Source organism: Lepidochelys kempii, chromosome 6 (assembly GCF_965140265.1).
Source record: "Lepidochelys kempii isolate rLepKem1 chromosome 6, rLepKem1.hap2, whole genome shotgun sequence".
NCBI lineage: Eukaryota > Metazoa > Chordata > Testudines > Cheloniidae > Lepidochelys > Lepidochelys kempii.
The window spans coordinates 134,289,289-134,311,532 of NC_133261.1; the positions used below are offsets into that span (position 1 = coordinate 134,289,289).

The 22,244-nt window shown below is 50.3% G+C and overlaps 1 protein-coding gene across 7 annotated transcripts in view; it reads right to left on the reverse strand.

The window, feature by feature from the left end:
- The window catches only part of LRFN5 (leucine rich repeat and fibronectin type III domain containing 5), a 161,316-nt gene that overhangs the window by 36,099 nt on the left and 102,973 nt on the right, over positions 1 to 22,244 (reverse strand). Inside the window, exon 1 of one of the 7 annotated variants that reach the window (XM_073350302.1) lies at positions 19,743 to 19,762. The exons of the other annotated variants lie outside the window; for them this stretch is intronic. The gene's annotated coding sequence lies outside the window, so the exon portion shown is untranslated. Of the gene's footprint in view, positions 1 to 19,742; positions 19,763 to 22,244 lie in introns of those variants that run through there. 7 annotated transcript variants of the gene reach the window in all.

The window sequence follows — 22,244 nt, forward strand, 5'->3', positions numbered from 1 at the left end:
CTGGCAGGCAGCAGCGAGCCATTAAAAATCCTGCCCGCCCCGGCCTGCTCTTCTCCGCCCCCCCCCCACCCCTCCGGCCTGCCTCCCCTTCCCCGGGGCAGGGTGATGAAGCTTGGTCCTGCCGGCTGCTGCTGCAGGGCAAGCAAGGTCCCCCCACCCCCACCTCTTCCCCCAGCCTGCTGGGTCCTGCCCCTCCCCCTCTCCCCCTCTCCCCCTCCCCCACCTCTTCCCCCAGCCTGCTGGGTCCTGCCCCTCCCCCTCCCCCCCTCCCCCACCTCTTCCCCCAGCCTGCTGGGTCCTGCCCCTCCCCCCCTCCCCCGCCTCTTCCCCCAGCCTGCTGGGTCCTGCCCCTCCCCCTCTCCCCCTCCCCCACCTCTTCCCCCAGCCTGCTGGGTCCTGCCCCTCCCCCTCCCGCCTCCCCCACCTCTTCCCCCAGCCTGCTGGGTCCTGCCCCTCTCCCCCTCCCCCACCTCTTCCCCCAGCCTGCTGGGTCCTGCCCCTCCCCCCTCCCCCGCCTCTTCCCCCAGCCTGCTGGGTCCTGCCCCTCCCCCTCTCCCCCTCCCCCACCTCTTCCCCCAGCCTGCTGGGTCCTGCCCCTCCCCCTCTCCCCCTCCCCCACCTCTTCCCCCAGCCTGCTGGGTCCTGCCCCTCCCCCTCTCCCCCTCCCCCACCTCTTCCCCCAGCCTGCTGGGTCCTGCCCCTCCCCCTCTCCCCCTCCCCCACCTCTTCCCCCAGCCTGCTGGGTCCTGCCCCTCTCCCCCTCCCCCACCTCTTCCCCCAGCCTGCTGGACCCTGCCCCTCCCCCTCTCCCCCACCTCTTCCCCCAGCCTGCTGGACCCTGCCCCTCCCCCTCTCCCCCTTCCCTGCCCCCGATCAGCTGATGGCCCTTGCCAGGGAGGGGGAGAAGTGGAGCCGCAGGGCGCTCGCTGCTCCGGGGAGGAGGCAGAGACGAGGTGGGGATGGGGCTGTAGAGATGGGGGGTGGAATCAGGGCATATCCCCTCCAGCCCCCTGCCGTGAGCCGCTCTGGGCAGGGGGCTGGGAGCACCCCAATGGCCCCAGCCCACACCCCCAACCCTCTGCCCTGACCCCCCCACCCCAGCCTCCTGCCCTGATCCCTGCACCCCCACAACCCCATCCCTGACTCCAGCACCCCCCACACATACCCAGCCCCCCCCACCCCATGCCCTGACTCCTGCACAATCCTCACACACACCCTGCCCTGACTCCTGCACCCCCCCAACATTCCCCCCTGCACCCCTCGCACCAAATGGGAGCGGCTCAGGTAAGCACTCCACACCCAAACCTCCTGCCCCAACCCTGAGCCCCCTCCCTCATTCTAGCTCCGGGCCAGACCCTGCACCCCAACCCCCAGCCCTGTGCTCGGCGCACTCCCACCCTCAGCTCAGAGCAGAGAGAGGGGAAGAGAATGGCCAGAACCAGGGAGAAGGTAGGTACCCGCTGTAGGTACCCGCTCTATGTGGGCCGGGACCCCAGACCGGCAGCGGGCTGAGCAGGGTCTGAGATCCCGGCCGCCGGCCCCGCTCAGCCCGCTGCCGGTCTAGGTGAATGCAAGCCCAGGCTGGCAGTGGGCTGAGCGGGCCAGCGGTGTAACATCAGCATTTTAATTTAATTTTAAATGAAGCTTCTTAAACATTTTGAAAACCTTGTTTACTTTACATACGACAATAGTTTAGTTACATAATATAGAGACTTATCGAGAGAGACCTTCTAAAAAACATTAACTTGTATCCCGGGCACGCGAAACCTTCAATTAAAGTGAATCAATGAAGACTCGGCTCACCGCTTCTGAAAGGTTGCCAGCCCCTGGACTAGAAGATCACAGTGGTCCCTTCTGGCCTTAGAATCTATGAATCTATGAGCCATAACTGATTCTCATATTTTATTAGTAGTAACACATATTAGCTCACGAAAGCTTGAGCTCAAATACATTTGTTAGTCTCTAAGGTGCCACAAGTCCTCCTGTTCTTTTTACATATTAATAGGCTCTGCTGAGTGGCTACATGAAACTTTAGGGCTGTCATTTGAAAAACTCTAACGTTACTTTTTAATCTCATGTTCATAGACATTTTGTGCTATCAGGATTGTCCATCACATTTGCAGTACACGCCTTTTGCACAGGAACAGGTATCTTGATGTTTAATAACTGCTTCTGAACTCACGTCAATCCACATTGGATTATGATCCTGCATACTGGCATTGTATGCACGTACCACTGTGTGTTTCCGAGTCAGACGAAAAGGCAGAAGTTTCAATAGTTTCTGACTCAGACTCTTTGTACCCAGTATAGTACAGAGCTTACTAAAATCTTTTCGTTTGAATGAGAAATAATTATGCCCAAGGTAATTTGAGTATGCGTAAGAACTGGTGATCAGTGGCAATGATATAGCTTGGGGTTTTCTTTAATCCATGCAGAATATGCCATGAGCTTTCATCACTACATTGCATATTATTGAGGCCAACCATTTAACAAGATTTCTAACAGAGATATGAATAGAACAACACTCAAGCCAACCTTAACTGAATTAAAAAGTTACAAGAGATAAAATTCTCATGCTTCAGGGCATCCCTGTTTGTGTGTGCCCCATGTCACAGCTGCAGATTGCACAGCTGATCAGGTTCATGGTGGGGGGTTGGATCCTGTGGTAAATGATGAAATATAAGCCATTGCTGGAGGCAGGATAATGAGGCAGTCTGTCTAATGGTCTGTTCCAATGTAGCAATTCTCATGTTACTACAACCTTAGTGCCACAAATGATGCACATTCAAAACAAAACAAAAAAATTGCATTTGAAAGCAGCCCGTGAGACAGAAATTTCTCCCAGTATCTAGATCTAAACTAGCAACATTAAGATGAACGATAATAATACATTAAAACTATAGCTAGAAACAGGACAAACATCAATAAGGCCTGCAACGAAGTATACACACGGCCGCAGACTGACAATGTACTATTGCTCATTTCACGTCACCCAGTGGTGCGCTGGCCATCGCACAAAGCTATGAGACCAAGCCGCTTTGGTCCCAGGGCACCCACAGTCCAATGACAACAACACGGGACAGATTAGAAAAGCCATCCAGAGTGGCAACAGTTACTGCAGTGCTTATGATGGCCTATTCCATCTGGTTTGACTATCCCAGAATGGAACATGGTGAATGCTGAAGCCCGTGTTTGCTGATCACTTTTGGAAGTTTAAGTGGGTGCTTAAGTCCCATTGGAGTGAATAAGGTTTCGCCATGTGGTGAAATGCTTTGTTGAGCTGGGTTGCTAGTCCTGCATGGAGCACCAGGTGCAGCCCAGCAGACAGCACGCCGGCTAGGGCAGCAGCTTTGCAGAGAGCTGGGTCTAATTGACTTCTATGACGAGATAACTGGTTCTGTGGATGAAGGGAAAGCAGTGGACGTGTTGTTCCTTGACTTTAGCAAAGCTTTTGACACGGTCTCCCACAGTATTCTTGCCAGCAAGTTAACGAAGTATGGGCTGGATGAATGGACTATAAGGTGGGTAGAAAGCTGGCTAGATTGTCGGACTCATCGGGTAGTGATCAATGGCTCCATGTCTAGTTGGCAGCCGGTATCAAGTGGAGTGCCCCAAGGGTCGGTCCTGGGGCCGGTTTTGTTCAATATCTTCATAAATGATCTGGAGGATGGTGTGGATTGCACTCTCAGCAAATTTGCGGATGATACTAAACTGGGAGGAGTGGTAGATACGCTGGAGGGGAGGGATAGGATACAGAAGGACCTAGACAAATTGGAGGATTGGGCCAAAAGAAATCTGATGAGGTTCAAAAAGGACAAGTGCAGGGTCCTGCACTTAGGACGGAAGAACCCAATGCACAGCTACAGACTAGGGACGGAATGGCTCGGCAGCAGTTCTGCGGAAAAGGACCTAGGGGTGACAGTGGATGAGAAGCTGGATATGAGTCAACAGTGTGCCCTTGTTGCCAAGAAGGCCAATGGCATTTTAGGATGTATAAGTAGGGGCATAGCCAGCAGATGGAGGGACGTGATCATTCCCCTCTATTCGACATTGGTGAGGCCTCATCTGGAGTACTGTGTCCAGTTTTGGGCCCCACACTACAAGAAGGATGTGGATAAATTGGAGAGAGTCCAGCGAAGGGCAACAAAAATGATTCGGGGTCTGGAACACATGACTTATGAGGAGAGGCTGAGGGAGCTGGGATTGTTTAGTCTGCAGAAGAGAAGAATGAGGGCAGATTTGATAGCTGCTTTCAACTACCTGAAAGGGGGTTCCACAGAGGATGGCTCTAGACTGTTCTCAGTGGTAGCAGATGACAGAACAAGGAGTAATGGTCTCAAGTTGCAGTGGGGTAGGTTTAGGTTGGATATTAGGAAAAACTTTTTCACTAGGAGGGTGGTGAAGCACTGGAATGCGTTGCCTAGGGAGGTGGTGGAATCTCCTTCCTTAGAAGTTTTTAAGTTCAGGCTTGGCAAAGCCCTGGCTGGGATGATTTAATTGGGGATTGGTCCTGCTTTGATCAGGGGGTTGGACTAGATGACCTGCTGAGGTCCCTTCCAACCCGGATAGTCTAGGATTCTAGGATTTTATGAATCACCTTTGCTCAGGAGGGAACCCCTGTGTGCATGAGCAGGCAGATACCAGACCATTCAGACCGTGGCCTCTGCAGGGCTGGCCAGCCATGCAGCCCACTAGTGCCACATGGCACAGGGGTCTGTGACATGGAAATGGGCTGACGCCACCAATGGACTCACACAGACAGACGCCAACCCCTTGCTAGCTGGTAATAGCGGGCCTGTGTCCGGCGCAAACCCGTGACCCAAGAGCCATCTGCCTCCCAGGAGCAATGCTCTGACCCGTCCCCTGGAAGCCAGCTTTTCAGGGCTAGTTTGCACCTAGGTTCTACAGAGGTGTGTGGGGCACTGGAGGGCACAGGGACCTAACCCCATCCCTGGCCACGTGGCCCGTGGAACAGCAATGCATGCCTGCATTTCCCATGCTCAGGGGGGCAGAGACATGCTAACAAGGTAGCCATGATGCCCACTGATCTTCCTAGGGTGACCACCCATCCTGAAGTGTGCGGGACAGTTCCGAAATGCAGAGTTCAAGTCCCGGTACTGGACTGAATGACTCCGGGACAGCATTTGTCCCAGATTCCCTGCAGGGCCTCTCCATGCCTGCCCGAGGCTCAGGGACAACACTAGCCTCTTCCCTTTGGGGGGGAGGGGGCTGAGATGGGCCTTAGGCCCCCCTCACAACAAGCCTCCCCCGCTGGCCAGGCCAGAAGCCGGAGCCAGGCAGTAGTAAGGATGCTATGGGGAGTCCTGGACCCACCACCTGCTGTGGGGACGTAGGGGCAAGAGGCCAAGCCGGGGCCGGGGGCTCAGGGGAAGAAAAGGGGAAGGGGCGGGGCCACGGAGAGGGCGGGGCTCCTGCAAGTGTCTTGCTTTTGCCTTTTAAAAAGGTGGTCGACCTAGGCCTGCCCTATTCTCCGTGTCACGGAGTGTGGGGGAGTCCGGGCCCTGCACCCCTCTTCCTGGGATTCACCGTGACTCTCAGCCAGCCAGTAAAACGGAAGGTTTATTGGACAATAGGAACACCGTCTAAAACAGAGCTTGTGGGTACAACCAGGACCCCTCAGTCAAGTCCTTCTGGGGGGCAGTGAGCTTAGACCCCAGCCCTGGGGTTCCCTGCATTCGACCACGCAGACCAAAAACTGAAACCAAAAAACCCCCCTACCCCAGTCTCACTCCTCCTCCCCCCGGCTCCTCCTGCAGCCTGTGTCCAGGTTCCCGGGCAAAGGTGTCACCTGGGCCCAACCCCCCCGTCCCCAGCTCAGGTGACAGGATCAGGTCTCCTCACTCCAGTGGAGTCACCCCCTCTCTCCCACCCCCCTGCAGACAGTCCCAGCCATCCCCCGGTCAGTCCGCCCCCCAGACACAGACGCTCGGGGGGTGGAGGCAGGGCCTGTTACCCCCCTGCACACACAGAGGGGCGAGTGCTGCACTGGATCATGAGCTTCACTGGAGGGGCCTGTGAAGCTCATGATCCAGATGCAGCAGGAACAGGATTAAGATCTAAGCGGGACTTTCACACAGCGAGAACCAAAGCCGCTACCCCTCGCCCCGGCCCATTGTCCCTGATGCTTTCCGGAGCAGCCTGAAGCGAGGAGCCCGGTGTGCTGCATGGGCCTGAGGGAATCGGGGCTAGGTCTCAGATGGAGGGGAGCAGCCGTGCGATAGGCCCGGCAGGAAAGTGCGGATCCTGGGGAGAAAAACAAGCTCTTCCTTAAGGAGAATGTTGAAGCCAGACGTCTTGTGGCTTCGTCCCCCAGCGGCGCGGCCCAAGGAAGCCAGCCCTCAGGCTGTGTGCGGAGGGTCTTAGGGGCACGGATGGCCGGAGAGGGGGGAGGAGGAGGCACAAACTGGGGACAGAATTTCCTAGGGTAAGGAGGCCACTGAGGCTCTATGCCAGCAGCCCCTGCTGAATATCCCTGGACCACAAAGGAGGGCCCATTCAGGAGGCACCCAGGCCCTCAGTCAGACCCCCTGCCGCCCCACATTGCTCCTCAAACCAGCCCAGATGGTTCATTTCCATCCCCTGTGTCCAGGGGCAGAGCAGGAGGAGGTTGGGTGGCTTACAGGAGCCACAGCAGCTCCCTGTGAATAATTTATGAAATGAATAATCTGGATCGAGAGCCCAGAGAATAGGGACCTCACGGTGCCATCACGGAGGCTTTGTAAAGAGCAGGCTGCTGCAGTGTGCAGGGGCATTCGGCTCCCGGGAACACCGTTACCAACACTTCTTATAAACAACCAGGGAACCTCAAAAAACAAATGTGATTTTTTCAGAGCAGCTTTTCTCCCTCCCACAGCACCCTCCATGGCAGCCAATTAACTGGCATTTGCAGAGAAGGAATAAGGAAAACAATAGCAGAGGGGCATGAAAAGCTAAGCCACAAATCCGGAGCTGTGTACAGTCAATGCGGACATCTACACTGGTAAGGAAATACAAGCACTGAGAGGAAAGCAGCGTCGAGAATGAGAAGAGATAAGGCAGAGTAAAGAAGAGGAATACTTGACAGTTAAAGTTAATGGGGCTGCTGGACTCGTAAAGGGTTTATTTCGGCTTCAGCGGTAGCTGCGTGCCTGTCTCCAAGTGCAGAATGGAACTGGATTGTGCTGCATGGACAGAAGAGCGGCGTAAGCACCTTCCCAGCCACGCAGTCCAGCTCTGCATCAAGCTGGCCAGTCCTGAGGCCTGGACAGCCCCGTGGAGCCGGGGGGACTGAGGAGCTCTCCCCCGTACTCATCTGGAGCAATGGAGCAGCGGGAACAGAAGCCTCATGCAGACGGGCTTCCCACCCACTCTAGCAGCCCTGGCAGGATCCCAGGTCCTTTCTCTCCTGCGCTCGCCCCACTTGTGTACAGCTGCAAGGGGAGAAGAGATAATGGGATTGGACCACGCCCCTGATACAGCAAAATATTAGAAAGGCCTTGACAGGGGCAGGTAGTGAGAAGGCTGGGTTATTTCCAATATGCCCTGGCTCCTCTCCTGCCTATCCACTCTCTTTCAAGTATAATGAATAAGGATGGTCCTGCTGCAGCCCAGAAGGGGAGGAGCACAGACTGGGAAGGCTTCATCAGCCAGACTACAGAGACCCATCACACAGCTTGCTGCAGTTCTAACGAAATGTAATTTATTTCTGCACACAGAGACACAAGGCGCTAGAAAGAGAGCCAGAGTTGGGGAGATAATTCATACATGAGCACCATCCCTGGCAGATTTATTTTGCCCTCTATCTTAGCACTCTTGATTTGGTTTATTCTGTCTGATCAGCTCTTGCTTGGGCAAGTTACTCAGAAGTGTGCCATATGGGATGGCGGGAGCTGAGCATAAAGACTCCAAAGACTCTGAGAATGCAAAACTCGTAATGTAGGGGCACAGAGCGGGTGCATGTTCCAGACAGAGACTCTGCTATTTCACCACATGCCATAAATTGGGTTTGAGGAGAATGTTCTAGAGATTAGACACACAAAGCCGGGCATTAACCCTAATCTTCTCCTTTATAGATTAAAACAAAGGCCACTGTGTGTCCTGTAAGAAGAAAAGGGGTACTTGTGGCACCTTAGAGACTAACCAATTTATTTGAGCATAAGCTTTCGTGAGCTACAGCTCACTTCATCGGATGCATTCAGTGGAAAAGTGGATGAGGTGAGCTGTAGCTCACGAAAACTTATGCTCAAATAAATTGGTTAGTCTCTAAGGTGCCACAAGTACTCCTTTTCTTTTTGCGAACATAGACTAACCTGGCTGCTACTCTGAAACCTGTGTGTCCTGTCTCATTGCCATACCCTGAATGCAGCCTTGAGGGGGCAGGGTCCCCGTTCACTGTGCAGCTTCAGCCCCGCAGCTCCTATTAATGCCACTGGGAGCGGGGTCTTGGAGCTCCGTTTCTCAGAGTATGGTAATTAACTACTTCAGGCTACTGCAGTAACCTCACTAATTGTGAATGAATAAATCTGAAGACTGAACGTCCATGTTTCTAAAGGAGGCGCTCATGAGTCAGTGGTACCTCAGGTAACCAACCCTCATCTCTCTGTGCCTGCCCCTACTCCCACCGCTTCTCTTGCAGGCGACCCTGATGTGTCGTGTGGCTCAGATTAGGGTTGCGCTGTGCAGATGGTTACAACGAAACAGCAGGACAAAGTGCCAGGCTGGTCAGGACATAAACCGGAGATGGCATCGCTGCATTCATGTGGATTAGGATTGCCAGGTATCCGGTTTTCAACGGGAACACCCAGTCGAAAAGGGACCCTCCCCAGCCCCGTGAAAATGCGCATGTGCGTGAGAGTGCGAGGGAAGATACGCAAAAGCTAATTCACATGGCCTCACACTAGCTTCCGTGGCTGGGGTCTTGGCTAGATGGTGGAGGGGTTTTCCCACCTCTCTCTCTAATCTGTTTCTCGTCTCTTCAGCTCCTGAGGTTTCTGTTTGCACAGTGCAGCTTCTGGAGTTGTCACAGCTTCTTTTTTCTTCTTCATTTTGAGACTGTTCCTGCAAGAAACTGCCCCACGAAATCACACACCCGGCAATGGAGCTGGTGGGAACTGGAAACTTGGGAATAGTTCTGCAACTCTTCCCCTTCGTTTCTGCTTTTTCCAAACTTCCCCAGCGGCTCCAGAGATCAGATTTAATAGATGCTTTTGGAGTTATTTTTTCTTAGTGTTTCCTCATAATTCCTTGCTGTACATTATTTCTCAGCTGCCTCCCTCTCAGCCATGAACATCTATGCTAATGTCAGCTCCAGAGGATCTCCCACATGACAGAGGCGAAACTGCTGTCCAGCCACAGCAGCTGCGAATAGCAGAATGGAGCAGATCGCTTTGTGCCGTATCTCATCATAACGCCTCCGTCCGAGCCCTGGCGGCATTTCTGGCCTCAAGTCAGTTTCTTTCATTCCTTGGAACAAGAGCACCATTGATATTCTCTCCTCTCTTGCAAACAGGTGACCCGCACGCTGGACCTGCTGTAGTCCCAGACAAAAGCCTTTATTGTGAGGCATTGGTAGCTATGTTCTGCTGCTTTGCTGACCCACAGGGAAACCCACACTGATTCTGTCCTGTGCCTTCAGGCTTGTCTACACAGGGCGGCTGTGTGCACCGGAGGGCTGTAAACTGTAGAGCAGTGTCAAGTATTGCATGCTAGCTGTAGACCCTGCTGACAGCCTCTGAAAGGTGCCTCGCACCCGCTGATGCCGCCCCAGCATGACAGCAACGCACCCCAGGTACCTTTTGGAGCCTGTTGAGAGCACCACACTTTCATATGCTCTACGACTGCCGTCCCTCCAGGGTGCACTGCTTGGGAAACAATGTCTTAGCACCTTCCCCTTCATTCCCTATCCCCATCCCACCCACCTGACCAACACACATCTTCTCTGCCTCTAGTTTTTGTCTTTCATAGAATCATAGAATATCAGGGTTGGAAGGGACCTCAGGAGGTCATCTAGTCCAACCCCCCAGATCCTTAAATGGCCCCCTCAAGGATTGAACTCACAACCCTGGGTTTAGCAGGCCAATGCTCAAACCGCTGAGCTATCCGCCCCCTCCCCTTCCCCCTTTCTCAGCCTGGAAGCTCTTTGGAGTAAGGGCTTTGTTTTGTAAAGGGCCATGCCTATCCATGGTGCTACTTAACTAGTAGTTATTAACAAGAATGAACACAGGAAATGGTCTGAATGTGCAGCATGCACTGTACTTGAAATTGAAAGTATTTTTTTTTTTTAAATAAGATAAATGGGCTTTGCTATGAATTTCTGGACAAACTTTTTCATAATGGCTGAAAGTAGAGACTTATATTCAAATAATTCAAAATCACATGCTCACACGTTTACCTTAACATAAAAATCTGGAACCACAAGGTGAGGTTAAGGCTTCGATTCCCAAATATTGCACATTACAGTCAAATCCTTTTATTCTTATCATCATTGTCAGCCTTTCCCTGCAGGACACTGTTGTTATGGGAGGTATTCGGGATTCTCTTCCAAGGGTGCTTACCAACTTCCTAAGATACACTTTGCAATGAAATCTTACTTTTAAAAAGGGGTTGCCTTCACATAATTAAAAATCGCAGTCCTGACTTGCCAAAGCAGTTGTGCTGTGTTATTCCTATTTGACTTGCTCAACAGCTGGCAACACTGAGAGGAGAATACGTCTGGACCATTTGTCTGGCAGATCTGAATGATAATTCAGAAAGGAATGGGCATTTACGTGGAAACAGGAACATCCAGACCAGACTAGTAAATCTTAAACAAAACAAATGAGCATTTGTAAGGGCTGCCAACCCTCCTGCTTCAGGACCTGAGCTGCCCTCTAACCGCTGGAGATCAGCTGGGAACTTCCTGCAGGGCAGGTTAACCCACAAGAGCAGCCGTGGGGTTTCTTGCATCTTGCTCTGCGGCATCTGATACCGGCCACTATCAGAGAAATTATCCTGGACCAGATGGACCTCGGGTCTGAGCCAGTCTGGGAATATGTGTGTTTCTATATACAGCAATCGCATTCTAATCGATCCCAGAGATGGTACTATAGTACTCATCTGAGCAACAGAAATTCAGCAAGTAGGGCCATAACATTCATATCACAGCTCTTGAATATCAGCCCAGCACATGTAAACCCCCAACACCATCCTATGGCACGGGGCCATGGCTTTCCCCTCTTGCCCTTAGCTGAAATTGATAATCTACTTTATTGATTTATAGGACAAGGAAGCTGGCCTACAATTGTCCTTCCGACTGGCTGTAGCTCTATGATTGGACTAGATTTCCCTCTCTTGTGTTGTGGCTGGCTATGGTCTCAGAGTGACATGGACCACTTACGCATTAAAGTACATCCCTACCTTGAACTTCAATTCAGAGCTGCTGCACGGAGAAAGGGAGCAGTCAGTGATATCTTAATTTGTGCTGTAAATAGGTGGTCTACGAACCAATATATTTTATTTTATTCTTTTAAGTCTCCTAATTAAATGAGATACATGGATTCAGATGGTTGCTAGCAAATTTCAGGCCACACAAACACAGCACACATTTTTACACTGCACTGCTCAAGTGTTGCATATGTTTTCATTTACAAATGTGCACACGGCATTACAGTTACGCACTTGCTCTCACAAAACGAGCCTTTCAATTTATTTTCTTATTATTTGTAATGGTACAGTAAGTTTGGCTCACTTTCTAGGCTTTATTGTTTCAACTCATGTAGCCCATCTAAAACTAATTTAGATGTTTCACTTAAACATTAGTTTTCTCCACGTTTCAAGGCAATCACAAGGAAATGACTTATGAGTGTACATGATCATGGAAAAGCCATTTCCCAGCACGGAGACAAAGCTTCACAAGGAAAATGAAGTTATGTGCAGGACTGGGAGGATAAGGTTACAGTTTACATCCTGCCTCCTGCATCTAGCCAGGGGGTCACTCCTAGTCCTACTGGACCCTGATCTGCCCACAATGGTCCATACATCTATAGCCCACAGCGTCGAGTCCTGCAATCCCTACCCTGGGGAAGGAAACCAGATGGCCTGAGGAAGGCATCAGCTCCCCATTCACCACTCCCTGCACTGGCTGGTTACAGAGTCCACTTCAAGGTCACTTCATTGATTTTCAAAGCCCTGCAAGGTACTGGCCCCAGACATGCCTCTCCTTCTACAACAGTGATCTTTTATGACAAGCTTCCTTCCACAGCAACAACAGGAGAAGATGCATATTGACAAGACGCAGACGCATTCCCACAGCATCCAGCTGTATGGAACCCAGGGCTGGCTGCCATAGGACCAATAGGACTAACCCAGCTGCACCGAGAGCTGGATGCAAAGTCACAGCTCTCCTGCAATACCCCGCTCTCACACAGATCAGCGGCCACCCACTGTGTGAGGGTGAGCAGACGCCCCCATATTAGAGGCTTTGTCTTATGTAGGCCCCCGGTCCTGATTTGTCACACTTGCTATCTGGTCACCCTACACTGTGTGAGCGTACACACACCCACGCCCACCAATGGAATGAATCCCAACAATAATTTTAAGCTTTCTCATGCCATCGGGATAGTATCACCACCAAATAGGGGGCATAAGTGAGACGTTACCGAATACTGGATGCAGTTCCGGCGTCCACACTTTGCAAGGACATTGACAGACTGGAAGAGATTCATAAAAGAGCTACAAGAATGACCTGAGGTCTGGAAACCAGGCTTTAGAGTGAGACACTAAAGAAGCATGATCTATTCAGTTTATCCAAGAGAAGGTTAGAGGTGACATGACTGTGGTCCATAAGAACATACATGGAAGGGATTTCTGATACTGGAGAGTCCTTGATTCTAGGAGAAAAAGGCAGAAAAGGGAGCCAGCTGGTGAGAGTTGAAGATGAAACTCAGAACAGAAATAAGACACAAATGTTTATCAGTGAGGCTAATTAAGCATTAGAAAAGCTTCCCAAAGTATGTGGTGGATTTGCAATAACTTGAAGTTTCTCAGTCGAGACTGCAGGTCATCGTAAAAGATCTGCTCTGGCTGAAGTACAAGCTCTGGGCCGGACTCAGGAGTCTCCAGGTGGAATTCTCTGGCCTGTGCTACACGGAGGTCAAACCAGATGATCCCAACGGCCCCTTCTGATCTGTGAATCGATGAATAGTTTCAAACCAGGCGCTGATTCTACTCTCACTTACATTGGTGCAAATCAGGACTAACTCCACCAAAGCCAAGTGAGTTACACTCATGTCTAATTGTTATGAGGAAAGGGGACTTGTCCCTGAGACGGGTAAGCCTTTTTACAGGGTTCTTTGGTTTCAGTGTGGAACACAATACACGGACCTGGCTCTCCCACGCTCTTTCAGCCGTCTCACCACCACAGCCCCTCGCGCACTCGTTCTCTCTCACATCCAACCACTCTTACCTGCAGCTACCTTGTAAGAGCCTAGCGGTTGTCTACTCCCTCACCTTAGACTGCCCACTGGGCAGCTACCTGGCCAGCTCCTTCCTCCTCGGGGGGAGTTGGCTGGTTCACTTCCCACCTCCTGCTTCTTGACAGGGAAGGACTCTGGTACCCTGCCTGCCAAGCACTGCACCAGTGGGACTGAGTTTATGATCAAGAGCATTTCCTTGTTTTTCATTCACAGTTGTTACAGACCCTACACTGATGCATTTCCATAAATATTCTCCACGAACTCAGCCTGAGAGTTTCTAATGCAGATTTTGGGTGTCTTTTCAGAACACCTTCTTAGGCAACAGATTAAGAAGAGGGCTCTATATTGGATTGTTCTAATGGCAGCTTATTACGTCTGAGCATCCCTTCCGCACAACTCTCAGCTGTCACTCTATCTGGGAGAAGATGTGCCGGAGCAGGAGGGGGTGTGGCGTTGCAGCAGTTGATTTCTCTTTTCACAGTTCATCTGCTTCATGAGAAACTCAATTTCCCTAATTTATTTGTAACCCGCAGTGTAATTTGCAAGTTTAAACTCCTGCTACTTGTGCATCTTTTGTCTGCTAATTTTGCTGTAACCCAAAAGATACACACGCGTGCACTCAATGTGCGGGGAGCCTCACTTTGATGATATTATCCAAGGCAGACCCGGTGGGTTTTTTATTGACAGGCACACAAATATTTATGGCCTAAGCCATATGGGGAAGAGAAACCACAACTTCCCCACTTCCCTGCGGCAATGAGCTCTAAGAGCAGTGCGAGCGCTTCCCTCACTGTCACCCACCCCTGCGTCACCCCCTAGCCTGGCTGGCAAAGCGCCTTGTTGGGGAACTTTCCTCCCACACAGGGAAGGAGAGCAGGCTCTGTGTGCTGGTGCGCAGCTGCATTATTCGTTCTGAAGAGCAGAACGAGTGTGTGTATTGTTCAGTGATCCTGAGCTGATTGTACTACTAAGAGGCAAATTGGCTTGGTGAGGCCAGTAACTTCTCTCTCTCTCACTGTAGACCAAGGAAAATGCCCCCCTAATGCAGCTTCATTAATGCAAAGTTAAGGCTGAGGATTTAAACACTATGAGTAAGCTGAGCTCTGGCCTGGTTTTCATAAGAGTGACAGAAGCTGGTCCAGGTCTCAGCTCAGATCCCCAGGACATTTTCCACTCTAGCCATGATGCCCCTATATTACAAGAGCGTCTCTCTGGTCAGAATCGCATGCGGTAGATCATTTACAACAGGGCACATACTGCGGCGACCTGGGGCACCAGCAAGGGGGTAACTTACTGCTCCCTCGGAGCATCGCTGGGCTGCAGTCCTGGGCCATGCTCCCCACACACTCCCACGCCCGGCCATTCCTCTCCTTGGCAATCTTCCCAACCCAGTCGCCACCCCCTTAAGCCACAGGAGCAAGAATGACGACATGAGAGTCAGAATATCGTTCCCAGCTCAGCCCGTGGGCAGAGCGCCCCAAACAGGATGCTATGAGGGTATCGGAGGAGCTGATGGGGCTGACAGTGTTGAGAGGAGGCTTCCACATCAGCAACTGGGGTGCTCTGTGGAGGGGGCTCCCCCCACTCTCTGTGACTGCAGGAACCTTCCTCCAGAGAGCCCTTGCCCTTCCCCTACCAGCATAAGTGTGAGTGCCGGGAGATAGGGGCAGGCTGCTGCTGGCCCTGCTGAATGTTACGGGGCCTCCCTGGTGTGAGGCATGGTCCCTGGAAAGCCTTGCAGCTGGCGAGGTTTCCACGCTGTGCTACGTGCCTTGAGATGCTATTGCCATAAAGAGAAGAGCTGAAGCCATGGGCCTGGCTCCATCTGCACAAAGCGGGGTGGGTGGTACCTGAACCAGCCCCTGGGCTCCATGGCTTGGGAGACTGGCAGAGATCAGGGAAGGTTGATATTTGGAGCAAACTGGTTCATGGAAACCTACCTGAACGGTGGGCATAGGGCAGGAGCAGACTGGGGTGGGAACCTACATGCAGAGAGACCTAAATGAATTCAGTGTTTAAAACTCAGTCTTCACTTTCTAACACCAAGTATTTCCTTGAGCAGAGACCACACACCCAGCACAACTTCAGTTCCTGTCATCCCCTCGGGGGCTCCTGCAGGAGCCCCCTTATTCTCGTCTCTCACACACGTGCTCACTTCTGGCCAAGCTGTCCTGCTGGCTCTGGGAGCTTAGACATGGCTCGCCCTGCACGCTGGTAACACGGACTCCCGGGCAGTGAGAAAGGTAATACTAGGACCTGCCTCCCGTCTCAGAGAGGGAGGGTTCTGCAGGGATAAAGGAATTCAGAAAACGAGAGTATGGTGCCTCCGAGTAACTCAGAGTCTGTGACTGGGCTGCTTTAACTGGTCATAGAATCATAGAATATCAGGGTTGGAAGGGACCCCAGAAGGTCATCTAGTCCAACCCCCTGCTCGAAGCAGGACCAATTCCCAGTTAAATCATCCCAGCCAGGGCTTTGTCAAGCCTGACCTTAAAAACCTCAAAGGAAGGAGATTCTACCACCTCCCTAGGCAATGCATTCCAGTGTTTCACCACCCTCCTAGTGAAAAAGTTTTTCCTAATAGCCAACCTAAACCTCCCCAACTGCAACTTGAGACCATTACTCCTTGTTCTGTCCTCTTCCACCACTGAGAATAGTCTAGAACCATCCTCTCTGGAACCCCCTTCCAGGTAGTTGAAAGCAGCTATCAAATCCCCCCTCATTCTTCTCTTCCGCAGACTAAACAATCCCAGTTCCCTCAGCCTCTCCTCATAACTCATGTGTTCCAGACCCCTAATCATTTTTGTTGCCCTTCGCTGGACTCTTTCCAATTTATCCACATCCTTCTTGTAGTGTGGGGCCCAAAACTGGACACAGTACTCCAGATGAGGCCTCACCAATGTCGAATAGAGGGGGATGATCACGTCCCTCGATCTGCTCGCTATGCCCCTACATATACATCCCAAAATGCCATTGGCCTTCTTGGCAACAAGGGCACACTGCTGGCTCATATCCAGCTTCTCGTCCACTGTCACCCCTAGGTCCTTTTCCGCAGAACTGCTGCCGAGCCATTCGGTCCCTAGTCTATAGCTGTGCATTGGGTTCTTCCGTCCTAAGTGCAGGACTCTGCACTTATCCTTATTGAACCTCATCAGATTACTTTTGGCCCAATCCTCCAATTTGTCTAGGTCCCTCTGTATCCTATCCCTGCCCTCCAGCGTATCTACCACTCCTCCTAGTTTAGTATCATCCGCAAACTTGCTGAGGGTGCAATCCACACCATCCTCCAGATCATTTATGAAGATATTGAACAAAACCAGCCCCAGGACCGACCCCTGGGGCGCTCCACTTGACACCGGCTGCCAACTAAACATGGAGCCATTGATCACTACCCGTTGAGCCCGACAATCTAGCCAACTTGGTCCATATAGATAAGTGCTGACCCAAGCCTCCTTCCCACCCCAAACCTTTATCCTCCCAGCAGCCCCCTGGGACAAAGTATTCTTCATCGATTACCTCTCCCCAAGGAGCCACCCAACACCAGAGCACAGACAATACACGTCTTGGTCACTTGTACTGGCCGCACTAGGCACATAAGCCGGGGAAAAGAGGGGGAAGGTTCATAATCAAAACGCTACAGTCATGGTGAGGTATCTTCCTTGTGATCACCCCAGTCAAACGTTTGGCTCTGCTTCGACACTATGCACCCCCGATTTATCAGCTGAAAAGCAGCGCTTGCTCTGAAAGAGCAGAACAGATTGTGGAGGGAGGAAATCATCCTGATTTGCATCTGCTTACTCCTCTGTTTGCAGTGATGGTGACTGATACTCACTGATACCAGTAACCCGGGAAAATAGGATTTGCTGTACAAGATCAGATCACTGGGCCATCTAATCCAGTATCCCACTTCTAGCAGCGGCCAATATTGATGACGAAGTGGAAGGAAACCAACACAAACAACATGAACATACACATAACCATTTCTCCCAAGGAGGGGATACACCTTCCAGATCCCTCTAACTCATCTGCATATGCCCTGAAACATGGGCTAGGATTACCCCACTTCAGCTTGAACTGATAGTAATGGTGATAAATTTACCCATCCCTTGCAGAAACCCTGCCTCCGCTTGGCCTCTCAGCCCTCCTGCAGCAGTGAATTCCACAGGGTGACCATACAGCACAAGGAGAAATCTTTGTACTTGTCTTAAAATTTAGCAGCCATTAAATACCTGATAGGTTTTCATGACATCCTTCATAATTCTCAACACCACAGTCAAACCCTGTGCATGCTGGTATTTCCCATTTCTCTTCTGCTTCAATCTCGCCCATCACACTCCCAGCCACCAATGGCACTCATCTGCGTCCACGCTCTCTACCATTGCCGTCTGCAGCCCTACAACACATTCCCTGTCACAGGTCCGTAGCGCTTGGTAATCCCCAGTGCAGCTTCCTACGCAGAATGCTCACGTCCGTCGCTGCTCTTCCTCATGTGGATGTGGAAATAGTCAAAGTAAGTCGTGTTAAAGAGAGAACCCTTGATTGTCCCATATACCATTCTCTTACGGCACCCCTAGTTATCCTAGGTTTGGACCAGGTGCTGAACCCCCACAATAGCAGATGTCTCAACCCTCATTCCTTGGATGGACCCTACTGAAATCCACTGGAGTTTGGCCATGGGACTGGGTCTAGCGACATCAGAGGGTGCCCTCGTCACCCAGCGGGAGCACTAACAGCTCTCCATCTCGTCTCCTGCCAGCTGGAGAGGGTAGGGGAGCTAACTGCATGTCAGAGCCTCTGCCCCTACCCCTCTGCACCTGGGGCGTGCAGGCTATCACAAAGAGCCATGCTTTGGACAGCAGGTTGCCCAGGCGTGCACACATCTGGGAATATTTTAAAATGTCTGAGTTAATTTCCGTACCACTTCGTCCACAGAGTCTTTTCAGCAATGCAGCAAATGAACACAAGTGCTCAGGGAGCTGGCCTGCCACCCATCACTCCAGCCTTTTAATAAATCCTGTGAGGACTTCCTAGTCCCATTCAGTGGATCACTGTGATGGGCACTGCACACAATCCACATCCATCTTAATCCCGGCGTTGTACCAAAGCTTGTGGGAATTTTTCTAGAATCTAAAAAAATCAAAGGCCTTTTACTTCCTCAGCTCATGTGCAAATCATATGAATTCCTCCTTGTGTAGCACAGGACTTGAAGCACTGTTAATGAGGGGTAGCAGTCACTGTAAACAGCACAGCATACCTCTCGACCTGCCAGGCCCCAACAGGAGATGCAAGGCCTGATAAAAGCCCAGAACGATGGACACAAGAAGAGAGTTCCTAACTGTCACAATTTTATTATACATCTTACAACATTTGGTGTTTTCCTGAGGGTATGTCTACCCTAGAAATTCTATAGCGGGACAGCAGCAACGGAAGGCGTAAATCCACCTCTCCAAGAGTTGGTACCTAGGTTGATGGAAGAATCATGGTTTTTACACTGGTGCTTAGGTCAGCTTAATCACATCACACAGGGCATGCAATTTTTCACAGCCCTGAGCAATGTAGTCAAGCCAACCTAACTTTGCAGTGTAGACCAGCCCTTAAAGCCCCAGCTTCTTGAGTCATGTGATTACATGGAAAAAAAGTCAGCTTTCATTTAAAATACTATTTTTAGCCCTCATGTTTGCAGAGAAAAGCTTAAAACCATAACTTAAGTGTCCCCCTGAAGCCACAGAAACCAGAAGGCAAATACAAACGAGCTCCAAACTTAGTTATTTGTTAAATGTCATTATTTTGTAGGTCTAGTTATGATTTTTCAATGCTTGTGGTTAACAATACCACGTAAGCATCACTACTGCAGGGAAGTTAACATGCTGCGGGATACCTTCCCTTAGTGCAAATAACACCCTGTGTAACCTCAGATTCATGGTTCATTATGTCTTGTGTAAATAATTTTCACCAATAAAAGTGAAGAGGTATACACTTTGGGTAGAACGTCATTAATGTGGGGATTAAAATGGACGATGTCCCCCAAAACGAGGGCCAGAGGAGAAGTACACTGCATGTCAAGTGACTTGGAAGGGCATTGCTCTTTGTTCTGTTCAGCTGTTGAGAGATCTTGAAATGTTTTCTATTTGTCCCAAAATAAATCAATGGGAGGCAACACCATTAGGGAAATGAATCCTGCTGTCAGAATTACACCAGCATGTCTTTATCTGTTTGTCCATTGAAGAAAAAGTGGTAGCCATGACAAAAAAGAACAAAAAGGACACTTTTAGTCATGGAGAGACTACTTACTTCTTTCAACTTTTGTTTCCAGAAGAAATGTCCTTTTGACACGACAGACAGAGCTCGTGATGAGGCACTTTATTTTGTTCAAAGATTCATAGTTTTCAAGGCCGGAAGGGACCACTGTGATCATCTAATACATCCCCTGTATAACACAGGCCAGAGAACTTCCCCAAAATAATTCCTAGAGCAGATCTTTAAAAAAGAAGAAGAAACGAAATACAGACAATTTAAATATAGACTTTTACAAATTGTGACAAAGTCCCTCCTCTACCTTGGTGGGTCTTGCACTTATTGGTGGATTTGCTCACCTTGGAGCTTCACAGCAGCCCTCAGCTTGGCCGTTTTTCTGAACCCACAGTCCAGGTCAACTCCTCCTGTGTCTGACCAGGAGTTGGGAGGTTTGTGGGGAACCCGGGCCCACCCTCTACTCCGGGTTCCAGCCCAGGGCCCTGCGGAATGCAGCTGTCTAGAGTGACTCCTGGAACAGCTGTGCAACAGCTACAGCTCCCTGGGCTACTTCCCCAGGGCCTCCTCCCAACCCCTTCTTTATCCTCACCATAGGACCTTCCTCCTGGTGTCTGATAATGCTTGTACACCTCAGTCCTCCAACAGTCCGCGTTCTCACTCTCAGCTCCTAGTGCCTCTTACTCCCAGCTCCTCACATGCACAGCGCAAACTGAAGTGTGCTCCTTTTTAAACCCAGGTGCCCTGATTAGCCTGCCTTAATTGATTCTAACAGCTTCTTGATTGGCTGCAGTCATTCTAATCAGCCTATCTGTCTTGTCTCCAGAAGGTTCCTGATTGTTCTGGAACCTTCCCTGTTACCTCCCAGGGAAAAGGGACCTACTTAACCTGGGGTTAATATATCTGCCTTCTGTTACTCTCCTGAAGCCATCTGGCCCGACCCTGTCACAATATAAATATAGAATGTCATAGTTCTTGTCAGCACAAACAGAGAAAGCGAAGGTCCTTGCAATCTAGTTCAGGCACAATGGGTGGGATTATCCAGTGTTCAGACCAACTCTGCTTCCTCCCTTTACTACAGACTTCAATGGAAGTTGAGTCAGGCCAATGCTGAGTGCTCTAGAGAGCCCCTCTTCCCTCCCCCCACTGACATACCTAGCATGGGCCAGATTGATGATAACATGAACAGTCAGTTGAAGAAGTAGAGACGCAGTGTTTTCAATTATTTCAATTTGGTTTTGGTTCTCCTTCCCTCTCTACACCACTTATGTCCATAAACAAACAGCAGGAACCCCCTACATCTTTCTCACCATTAACCCCCTGCCTGGTCTCCATTAGTGGTGGGCATGTGATAGAGAATATCATGATAATTCATCCTCGCCAGGAAACGAAGCCTTCTGCAATGTCTGGAACATGTCTGACTTGGTCATTTTTGTCAGAACACCCCACTTTGGGACAAAGTTAATATACATCAAAAGAACAGCGCACAATACTGTACCACTTCCCTGCTAATAATGAGCTAAAATTAATACATTTGAAATTTAATAAACCAAATATAGAGCAATGCACAGAGGAAGGAATATTCAGCTGCACAAATCTAAAATGCAGGCAACTCATTAAGCAGTAGCATCACAGAAAATGAGCTCAGAGATATACATTGAATGAGTCATGGCAATAGTCTAGGAACAAGACAAAAGCTATGTTGGGTTGCAGTTTATTAATAGTGGTATCATAAGCAAACCAGCCAAGGTAATCACTCCTCTCTCCCTCTTTACAAGACGTCTGACTGGTAGGGGAACCATTCAGATACTGCAATTAGTTTGGGGAAATGCAATTTTAAAAAGATGCAGACAAATTGGAACTGTTGCAGAGAACAACAAAAGTGACAAATGTCTTGAAAAGAGAGATCTACACAATGATGAAAAATAAAGAGATCTGGCCATGTTCATTCCAGACAAAAAGGCTGACTGAAAGACAGGAGACACAAACAAGTGTCACAGAAAGGGCAGGAACTGGTTAGTTTCGTTGGATGTTCAGGACAGAATAAAGAAAAATGGGCTTAAGATGCAGCTAGGGAAATTGTGGTTGAATCTAATGAAGAGCTGTATCAGTGCAAGAACAGTTGGGAGACAGAGCACGCTGCCAAGAGGGGCTATGGAGCTGTTTTAATTTGAGATAATCAAGGACCCTGGGTGGTTTACGGCCAAAGAAATCACTTGCCATAATGCAATTGGAGGATACATGGCCCACTGGACAGCCATCCAATCTAACCCTAATATGTTAGGGAGGACAGTTATGCAGAAGCTAATATTGGCATAAAGAGCCTCTGTCTTACAGGTGTCCAAAGAAAAAGCATTTAGCCAGCCCTTACCACTTTGGGCCAGGACTATCTTGGCCCCCTTCCTTCTCATGTCTCTGCTCCATAGGGAGTGGCCAAAGACAAAGGAACCAGACTAAAACCTGATGCTGCAGAACAGGGAGTGTCAGCTATCTGAGACCAGTCTCTGAGAAAGAGAGATCTGCCCACCTTCCCTTTCTCTACAA